Source organism: Lathyrus oleraceus, chromosome 7 (genome assembly GCF_024323335.1).
Source record: "Lathyrus oleraceus cultivar Zhongwan6 chromosome 7, CAAS_Psat_ZW6_1.0, whole genome shotgun sequence".
Lineage (NCBI taxonomy): Eukaryota > Viridiplantae > Streptophyta > Magnoliopsida > Fabales > Fabaceae > Lathyrus > Lathyrus oleraceus.
This window is the reverse complement of record NC_066585.1, coordinates 290,982,763-290,994,072: the sequence shown is the minus strand read 5'-3', so window position 1 is coordinate 290,994,072 and position 11,310 is coordinate 290,982,763. Positions and strand designations below refer to the sequence as shown.

General features: G+C 37.8%; 1 long non-coding RNA gene across 2 annotated transcripts; it reads left to right on the top strand.

Annotated features, from left to right (window-relative positions):
• The first annotated feature begins 4,048 nt into the window (after positions 1-4,048).
• On the top strand, positions 4,049-6,755 carry LOC127108339 (uncharacterized). Of its 2 annotated transcripts, XR_007796006.1 has the most exons (3): positions 4,313-4,908; positions 5,065-5,916; positions 6,036-6,755. It is a non-coding gene; the product is annotated as an uncharacterized LOC127108339 (long non-coding RNA). The 2 variants fall into 2 exon arrangements; XR_007796005.1 differs by having other exon boundaries at positions 4,049-4,908; positions 5,065-6,755.
• The last annotated feature ends 4,555 nt before the right edge of the window (positions 6,756-11,310 follow it).

Genomic DNA, 11,310 nt, shown 5'->3' with positions numbered 1-11,310 from the left:
TTCTTTGGTCAACTGTGTGATAGTTGCTTTCAGTGCATCCACTTCTTCCTTAGAAGCATGCACTGGTTCTGGTTCTGGAGGAGGAATCGGGACATCCACATTGTATGGCATCTTGACTTCCTTAGCCCTTTGCACCAACCATTGGCGGTACGACTCTTTAGCTCGGCAATCACGCTTGCCTAGCTCTCTGCCTTTGCGATGAATATGGGTCCAAGCTCTCTTAACCCTCTACAACAGATTTGGGTTCTCTGTTCCCACATCAGGCAAGATGAAGTCCTTCAGTAGTTCAACTCTTGGTTCATTCTCCATCGGGTATCCCAATTGCCTCAGGGCCAACGAAGGGTTGTAATTGATGCAACCTCGTGGACCCATGAGTGGCATGTTCGGGAAGTCTCCACAACTCATGACCACTTGCTCTACGTCAGAGGCAGGAAGGTACCACACCAAAGCTTTGGCGGTGAGAGAAGCAAACTTCTGGGACCACCTCAAATCTTTCAGGAAGTCCACCCAAGGCCCCTTTTGAGGCATATGAGATATGAGCCAAGTATACAACAAGGAAGCACAACTCAAAACGACGCCCTTTCTCTTCTCATGCCTAGTGTGCAAGCAGTAGTACACATCAGACACCAATGCAGGGACAGGATTCCCAAACACAAACACACTGATGATGGAGTGGTTTATGTAGTTATCGTCATTTGGGAACAGGAGGACTCCATAAATCAGTAGAGCAAGGATGGCACTGAAAGGAAACCATTTCCCCTCCTATTCCAAGGCCCACGCCTTTTCTTACAAGAACTTTCTAGCATACCCCCTTGGTCCCAGACCAAGGGAGACCTCTTCAATAGGTAGATGGAGTGCTTCAGCGACCGATTCAGGCATCAATGGTTCGCCCAACTTAGTGAATGGAAGGTGGTCCTTCACGTACCAACCTAGGAGTCTCCCATACTCTTCAATAGTTAGAGCCAGCTGGATGTCTTAGAACGTGAAACATCTGAGAGGTGGATCATAATACTGGGATAAGGCCACCAAAGTTGATACTTCTATCGGAGTAGTCATGAGATCGAGGATCCGCCCATATCTGCAGATGAAGTTGTTCTTCTTGCAAGGAGTCACCTTGTTGCGGAGCGTTATCAGGGTGTCCACTCTAGGAAGCTTGAACTTGAGTGGGAGGGTATTCCTTATTTCTGAGCCCATCTTGGAATGCTTACTGCACAATCACAAACCTTTAGGGTTCCTCGAGAATAAGGCCCAATGTATGTATGCACAATGCAATATGTTATGAATGCATATGCTACAAGAGGACATGATCACTGTAGATTCAAGGTGTGTTGGAGGTTAAGTTTCCCTGCAAGAAACCTATATACCCTCACAAGGTGAGTACTAAGACTTTTGAAGATGCTTAGATTCACGGGTCATGAGGCGAAAGTGTCGTCGTCGACACAAAATACTTGTGGGCCAACAACACTTTCGGGATGACCTCCTCTAAGTGAAGTTTCCTTCAACTTCAAAAGCCAAGGATTTCCTAAAGGTCCTCGAAGTCATGGACCCTCTTTGGAAGAATGGTCGTCAACGCGAAAGTGACTCACGTGCCAACCAAACTCCAAAAATAATCTACTCCAAGCGGGGTCTTCGTACCTCCCCTTCAAGACAACTACGTCCGACGGGTCAATACGAATATCCCTCATGTCTTAGGTGAACTCTCTAAGCCTGTGTATTGGGCTTCTCGCTCTATACTACATATCCCACAAGATCAAAGCATGATAATATATAACAGGAATATAAAACAGAAACAGATAAATAAACCAAGTAATAACAAGATAAACATTTAAGGAAAAGGATACATGCAAGCTAGGCTTGACTCGCTTATAGGAACTCCATATTGTCCCTAGCAGAGTCGCCAGCTGAAGCGCCGCGAAAAATACAGAGTCGCCACCGGATTTTATTTATTCCAAAGGAAAGGGAAAATAGTGATAAAACCCCAAATGAGAGAAATGGTCTCGCAACCAAGAGCGGATTCGGAAGTCGTTTATGCAAGGGGAAGGTATTAGCACCCCTCACATCCATGGTACTCCATGGGAACCACTTGCTCGTATCAAATGCGTATGGATGTTTACTTATCTGTAAGTTGCTTACTATTGGGAATGAGATGAGAGATGAGATAGGGGAGAAAATAAGTTTTAAGTTAGTGTGCTCGCCAAGGATTTGGGCTCTCGTGCCTACGTATCCCCATACGTGCAATAGGGAAGTCAGAGCTTCGTAGTTTGGCTCAAAAATGGCGTATTTGTTTGGTTGTTTTTACTGAACAGTATTGACATTCGCGTGCTACTATTCACTTGCTTGTATACTATGTCATGGGAGGAGAAAGTATTTTCTTGTTTGCGGTAAAGTGGATACGCTTGGTTCGCACTCTAGCATTTAAACATTACTTGCTCACACATGGAGGCTTAAGCTTCGTTCACGGTAGAACATAAGTAACATGTCCTTATTGAAAGGCTTTGAAGTGTGCGCTAAGGCGAAAGATGATTTAATTTGTTAGGGTTGATTTTATGCATGGAGACAAGCATTAAACCCTTGGCTAGATACAATCAACGGTCCAATAACTCGGGAGTTGAGAGGACAAGTTATCCTAACTACTCTTTTTCGTCCAAAAGAGATTTGATTATGAAAGGAGTTTGGCAAGTTTGATCGTTGGAACTTAGAGGGAGATAAGTATCTAACCCTTGACTAAGTACAGTCAACGATTAAAGTATTTGGGAATCGAGAGAACAATGAAGTTCTAACTATTCTTTTTCTTCCTCCTAGCACCTAGATCTAACTTGTTTTAATGAGTAGATGTTTTAGGGGGGGAAGTCAAGTGTCGGGTCCTCAGGATAGGTACGGCCGACAACCCAATTACTTGAATGTTGTGTACAAACACGTACACCCCATTTGCATTCCAATTTGTTATGAAAAGGTTTTGAAAAAGGAACTTGATGTTGAATCAAGTGTTTAAATTTATTATGAAAATAGTGAGTGAAGAATGGAGGTGAGAGATAGGATGAGTTTGGGAATAGAATGGAGAAGATAGGTGAATGATGGATCTTGGAGTGAATGGAGAATGCTTGACGTTGGATCAAGCATTTACGTTGCAATGGTGTGAGTTTATTCGGAAAATAACTTGACGTTGGATCAAGTTTCTTTTGTTTTCTTTTGAAATGCTTTGGTTTATCATTTTGTATTTTATCTTGGTTATTAACATGCATAGTAAACTATCTAGAAAGAAATAAATCTAAGCTATTACATTACTAAGGGGAGGGGGAAAATTTAACCCATAATGGGGGATCTATCCACACAATACGATGGAAAGGAAATGAAAGGAAAATACAAGTTACAAACTACTAAACTATGTACCATGCCTAATGGCATACAAGTGACACGGTACTTTAAACAATACAAAGTTATTGAATGAAAGTGAAATGGTTAGGAATAAGACTAGCTAGGAGAGAGCTTGATTCTCCAAGTCACATGTGGACACAAAACAACAAACGAGTTAGCATGAGATAAAGTCGAGTGAGTGAGAATGATGAAATATTATGTAAGTACATGCGAAGGTTAGAATCGATTCAAAAGGTAATGGATTAATCCACGAAAAACAAACAAGGATCTATCATATGATCAAGGCAAATGAAACTAAGCATACAAAGTATTCATTACCTAAATTGAAATGGGATTTTCAATTTAATCAAAATGATCATAAACCAAAGAAACGATTAAATGGACAATTAAAGTGATTATTAATTCAAAAAAATAAAATCTATCTAAGCATGAATTAGGAATCAAAGTTGATCAAATGAGAAATTAGCAATCTAAATTCAAGAATTGAATCTAATGACTATGATTATACAAAATAAACACACAATAGTCCAATCGAATGAAAATTCAACCTAAGGTATAACTGTGATACAATCCACATGAACCATATTAATCTCAACAAAAATCTACAAGATGAAATAACCAAAATCTAATGATTAAAATTCTAATCGAAACGTGGTTAATCTATCAAGGATTAATTCTGGAAAATTAAGAAAACTAAACTTAATCTAACAATTGATTAGGCCTAACTTCTAAATGATGATCTAATTGATTCTAATTAAGTCTAATTATCTATTAACCTATAGAAAGGTATGATAATCCTAATTAACAAAAAAAACATGAATTAATCTAGTTCATACCAACACCATTAGCATCATGATTAACAGAAAAAACTAGAATTAAAGTGGATAGATTAAATAATGACTAATCATGATTAGTGGGGATTAACATGAATAATCATGGGTTATAGGCCTGGTGTGTGATAACTGGAGGGGGATAAAGCAATTTTCTTGGTCCCGAGCCCAAATTCCAATTGGCCTGATCCGGATCTTTGAAGAACAACCAAAACCAACGCTCCCAAACTCCTATCATCGGCAACGTGTCCAAAGCCTTCATCGCCTCACGTGTTCTTCACCGAGAAACGGCTTCAAGATTTCGCTTCAAGATCTCGTGCAACCATCAACGGAAACCAGCAAGAATGATTCATCTCACCGTGGAAAAACCAAGAACGACGACAAATTCGCGAGAGGTCTCGATGTTTAAATGAAATGGGATCGAAATCGAGCGTGCAATAGAGAAAAAAGAAGGAAGCAAAACCTACCAACTTCAATCCTCTTCTTTGATTAAGCGTTCGTTGTGAAAGATGAAGACGATACTCCGCGTTTGTGCCTTGTCGATTCGTTATGTCGCGATTGACGGAGGTGCACGGAGCGTCACGATGAAGAATGAAGGCGGAGATGTAACGTGCGTCGTTGATATGGCGAAAGAACAGAATCGCAAATGGAATCGTGGTGTTTATGACGAAGAAGACGACCGATGATCAAATCCCGAAAGAAGGTATTTCACTCCCTTTAAGCTTCCCTTACTCGTTTCTATTCCTCTGCGATTTCTTCCTTGTTGTTTCTTCCGTTTTCTTCTTCTTTCTTCTGCTGTTTACCGCGATCTGTTGTGAGACGTGTCCTAACTCGTTCTTCTTCTCTTTATCTTTGTTAGGAGCCGTTATACGAGTGGCGAGTGAGGGAGATTAGAAGAGGTTGGAGAGGTTTTTTTCCGGAGGTTTCTTCTGTGGAAGATTAGTAAAGGAATCAGAAGTTGGAAGTGGAGAGTTTTTTTTGTTGGGTGGAGGTTTGGACCGGTGAAGAGATCGGAGACGCTCCGAAGGTGTGAGGAAGTTGCTGGATTCTGTTTTTGGAGGAGGGTCTAAGGTTGAGAATTGGTGGCTTTTTGGAGGTTTGAAAATTGCAGGATTTGTTGATTATAGAAGTTGGTGGATGAAAAATGTGAAGTCCTGTTATGGATTTTTTTAGTTGAATGGTTGTTGATGAATGGAAGATGGAGAAGGTAGCAGGTTGAAGGATTGAAGAGTGTTGTGGAAGGTGGATGGTGGTTTTTGAAGAATGGTGATGGTTGAAGAAGAGAAGAGGGATGGTAGAAGAATTTGTGAATTGTTGAATGATGGGAAAGATGATGGAGAGTGAAGTCGTTAGGATGAGCTTTGGGTTGTGATGGAGATGGAAGAAGAAGCTCGCCCGAATGAAGAATCAGTTATCAGTTATATGGAGGTTGTTGAAGTTGTAGAGGTTATGGTTTAGTTAAGAATTAGTTAGATTTAATGACAGTTGGAGAAAGTTGGCGACAATTGGAATTGATTAGGCGGTTAGGACGGTTGAAGACAGTTAGAAAGTGATTATGTTATGGAGTTAGAAATTTGTTATGAAAATAGTTAGTTGAAGAAGAGTGTGAAGGTCTGTTATTGGTTAATCCTTGAAGGTCAAGTGAAGGAGAGAAAACCCAATTCGGTTCTGTTATGGGAAGATGTAGAGTTTCGGTTAGGTGGTTGTTGAGGTTTGTTAGAAAGCTGTTGGAAATTCTGTTATCAGCTTTATATTTCTGTTAGAAAATTAGTTACAAACTTCTGGTGTAAAGTTAACCGACTCTGGTGTGTGTTGTTTTCTCTTATGCAGGAAGTTTGAAGCAGTGGTTATTGAAGAAGGTCGGAGGGTTATGAAAATTTCGTATGATGTTGTTATAGAAAAAAACGGATTGGTTATAGGGAGGTGGAAGTTAGTTCGTGGAATGGATGTTTTGGCAACGAATCTCGTTTAGCCTCTCAATTCTATTCATGTTCTTTATTTGTTGTTGTTTCTGTTATGTTTTTTGATTTCTGCAAGTTATGAGCTCGAAAGAGTGTGTTGCGAAACTCCGTAAGCTGGTTTTTAGTAGGAATTGAAGTCACATTTTATTCAAGGTGAAGCTCTTTGGTTAGCAGGGTGGTGATATCATCTTCCTTCAAAATTAAACTAGCTATCTGCTTTAGAGCTTTATCTGCATCAGTAAACACTTCATCATTGCCTAATGATGATGACACGCTCTTCATGTCTTGCGATAGCATCAGCGATTTTATTGTTAGCTTGTTAGGTATTTTTGTGATGATATCCATTTTGTGCAGGTTGGTTATAATTCTATAGGGGCTTTTTATTGTAATTTTGTAGTTATTTTAAGTTGAAGTTGGACTAGGGATTTATGGTTCCTTGCATTGGAATTGGTTTGTCGCACATGGACTCGGATTTTGAGTTTGTTAGAGCTTGAATTTGATATGAATTGTCGTTGTAAATTTTGTAACCAAAATTCAAGTTGTGCTACAACAGGAAATGAATGTAAATGTTATGTACATTATTGGATCATGATTTATGAAGGGATATAATGTATAAGAAATGGAATGGATAATTGGATAAATGAATTTGGAAATGGATTCAACGACGGTTATGATTATTGGGATTATTTGATATTGATAGGATGTTGGCTTTTTTTGTAAATGGGATATTGGGTTTGGGCTTAAAATGAATATGGATTTACAAATATGGACAAAAATGGTTTATGGATATTCAAATGGGTTGGATTAATTGAAGAATGGGAAAAAATGGTTTATAGAAAATGAAACTAAAATTGCAATTGTTTATGAATTAGAATGGATAATGCATGGATATGGAATTAAATTTGGAAGTTAGTCATGGATTCGGATGAATAATTGTTGAAATGGGCTTAAAAATAGGAAGATGATGAAAAATGAATCTTGGTTAGAGGGTTGACTTTGGTCAACTGGTTGACCAAAAAGTCAACAGTTGATCAAAAGTCAACTTAGGTAAAAGCGTGTATTTTTGGGTGAAATGACAGGTAATGACTTGTATGGAATGGACTTGAATAATGGCTCGATAGAATGAATGAAAATGGACTTGACTGAAGAACACAATGCCGAAATATGCCAAGTTCCCAGACTTAAAATCCAACCAAGCAAAATCAACCAAATGATTACTTAACCAAGCAGCGAATTGTAACACCTTGAATGAGTATCCCTTAATCAAAGCATGAAGGTCAAGAACAAGTAAGCCTATGACGAATTGTTGAACAAGCCAATGAAACTCCATGAATGATCAGATGGATCTCAACCTTGTGAGCCTACTATTCAATGCCATGTGTGGTAAAACTCATAAGTCCATGATTTTATGTCCTTTCAAATGCAAGTGGAATGTGTTATGATACAATGGACGTATAGATGAGATGAATGCTTATCAGGATATGCAAATGCTTAGGGTTAGTGACTTGTGAATGATAGGGTGAATTTTGGGGTATGACAATATGTTTAAGACTTGATAACTCCTTATCCATGATCCATGAGATGTGATCATCAGTCTATATACATAATAGTCTTAATGCTTTAATGTTATCCCACTTCACAATAAAGCTCGACTATGGATACTTTAAGAATAGTGTCCTTATGTTTAATGTGATCTCATGATTAAGTCACACTTGATACATTAAACGGACTATCTATTCTAGGGACTTTATTAGACAAACATAATAAAGAAAAGGCCTTTTATTATTAATAAATAATTCGATACAAGTACCAAAAGTATTGGCCTCTAGGGCTTACACCAACATGTAAGACCCCAATTTTGACCCTAAGACCCCTCATGCAATTTCATCATAAGCATTAGCATTGGGATCATACCTTGGCATCCTCCTTACCCCTCTTTCATTGGGTTTGTTTTGGGAGAGATCACCAAGCACTATATGATTGTATCATACTTTTATTTTATCATTTTACTAACCAAAATACCAAAAATATATCCTTGCATTTGCCTAATTCCTTTGTAGGTAGGGCATGATCTCTATTGATCTATCAAGATTCATATCTAGGGTTTGAGACCCTCATGACAAAGAGCACAACCATGAATTGATCCAAGAATGGTTATGAGCATCATATATGATTTCCTTTGACCTCTACATGTTATATTGATCAAGTATTCTTCAAGAGTTTGAGGTTGATTTGCCTTGGAAACCCTAGTTTAACTAGGTATCTTGAGTAACTTCTCCAACAAGCTATCTCACAAATTGATCAAATTTCTAAAGAGACACTTCAAAATTCATCATCTTATGCATATATGATCTACCATTAGCCAAGAAAGTCAAAATAATTGAAGGTTAGCAAGTTGGTTGATGGTGGTTGGCCAGATGAATTCATCTGATCAAAACTGGGTCTCCCTAGACCCTATCTCCTACAATTTTCACCATATGAAAATGATTCCAAGATAAAAGTTACTCTAAATGACATTAAAAACAACTTTCATGTTGATACCTAGAGCTAGTTTTTCTTGGAAAATCATTTTCTATGTTGAAACATTATAGGTCATTTTGTCTAAACCCTAATTTGAAATTCAACTTCCTAAGGCCATAACTTGCTCAATTTTTATGAGATGAAATATTTATAAGTTTCACAATCAAATTCAAGGTGTATAATTCAACTTTGACATTTCGAGTGAGAGCCAATTCAACTTTTATGAGCATGTGATATAAGGTTACATTATAGGTCATTTTTGACCTATACCATTGAACAAGTGATTTTTCCAAACTTCAAAAATGCATAACTCTATCATTCTAAATCCAAATGACATGAAATTGGTTACCATTTTTAAGGTATTTGAAATATATACAACTTTGATGAGCACACTTTTCTCATTTTAAGCTCACATAAAATGTTAAGTAAGGTGGAATATTGAGGTATATGGCTTGACACTTAGAAAAAATTTCAACATGTTGAAATTTCCAAACTTCCATTTCAAAATTCACCATGATCCAAGCTCCAAATGAAAAAGTGCTGAACATAAAACTTGTTCCCCTTGATCCAAGCTTTCCAAAGAACCCAAGTTCATGCATTTTGGATGAGGTTTTCTAGGTCTGCGCATGGCTTTAACATGGCTGCATCATTGGAAAGAATCAATTGCACAAATTTCAGTTCACAATGCCTTGCCATTCAAGCTTCATTCAGACCTCAATTGGAATCATTTTGGACCTTAATGCATTGCATCATGGGCCTGTACATGCCCATGCACTCGTGCCATCCACATTGCCAATTTCGGATAGATTTTGAAGTGTGCAAATATCATTCCCTTTGGTTATAAATAGAAGGCCTCTGAGCTCATTTGAACAACACTTTGCACGCCAGCTTTGCCCCCCATTGAAACCCTCTCATTCTAAAGGAAAACCTGAGAATTTTCAATTTGAAATTTGAGTTTGAATCTCAACTGTTGGAGATTCAAGAACTCCATGATCCAAAGCCTTGCAACCTCTCTAATCACTTCCTGCTAGCTTCTCAAGTGTGATCAGATCGTGTTTGGAGCAAGCCACATTAAGAACTGCATAGCATTGGAGGTAATTTTCAGAAAACTTCATCTCTTCGATTCTCACTCAATTCTACTCAATTCTCTTGGATCTTTGGTTGTCTGAAGTCCTACCAATGTAGGCAAGAAGATTGAGTTGCTTAGAGGTCAAACCGAAGCAACTCAGTTGACACACCTCAAAATTCAACTCCGCGTATCTTTTTATATATTCGGAGTTAGTTGAAATTGAGGTCAGATTCGTGCTCTACGCCATTTTTTCTTTCAGATCATGTCCTCCTTTTTTATTTTGGAGATGGTTGAGGGTGGACCAGTCCGGTGAGGGCCACCGGAGAAGAAGACCGGAGTTACAGCTCTGGCGATGTGTTGGCATCTCTCCAGACCACGGGATCCTTTTCAAATGTTTTAATCTCATGCGTTGGTTCTGATTACCATCCCTGCAGCACATTGACTAGTGTCCATAATGGAACGCACTCTGAGGACCACTTGATCTGCCACCTCAATTAATGAGGGAGATCAAGTGGTCCACGTTTTTTGCTATTTTCTGATTTTCATTTTAATCCTTTTATTTTCATGAATTCATATTAATTTTAATATTGATCCAAAAAATATGAGAGTTTCACCAAAAAAATTTAAATAATTTCCTCTTTCATATTTTGTATTAAAATTATTTTTTGGATCATTATTAATATTTTTCATGATTTAATTGATTTTGTGATTATTTTTAATTATTTAAAAATACTTTTAAGTCTTTAAAAATTCTGAAATTTTTTCTCCAAGGTCCTTTGACCTTGTTTGACCTATGATAAATCTCATGGCCATTTCTTTGGTGTTTTGATGAGGTTTTAGGAATTTGACAAACCATATTTAATTTAAATGTATTATTTTAGTCTTTTTAATTTGAATAAATGTCAATTAATTATGTTGACCATTTGTGATGACTTGTTTGAGTTTGACTCTTGTTGTTGGGCTTTGGTCAAGGTTGATTTGACTTTGTCAAGTTAATATCATTGGATTTATGGGATTGATGGAATGTACATTCCATCTCCCAAAATGAATGGATGATATTAATTTGATAAAAGTCCTCCTTTGACCAATTTGAGTTTTGATCCATTCCCCTCCCTCTTCATCTCATTCCCATTCTTTATGCATTCATCTCATTTGGTCTATGATATCTCAAAGTCCTAAGGCTAGTTGATTGAAAAATCAACATAAGTATGGATGAGATTAGGCCACCTCTTTTGCATATTCTTTTTGTGTGTGGTATGTTTCATGAGCATAGTCCATTATACTATGTCCCTAACATGCATTAACACCAAAATTCTATTGCCCGACCTCAAATAGTTGTGACTTCTACATAAGTCCAATTACGATTGCTTAACATAGCGCTAAATTTGTGACATAAAAGGCATAACATTCTAGTTAGTGAGATTATAAGTCTCCCCTCTTTCGTGGTATTGTGTGGAAACTTGGCTTTTTTTCCTTCCTTTAGAAGATGTCTTGGTTCAAGGATCCATGCTTGTGATAAGTGGGTTGAGTGTTCTCCAAAGAATGACTTAAAAAA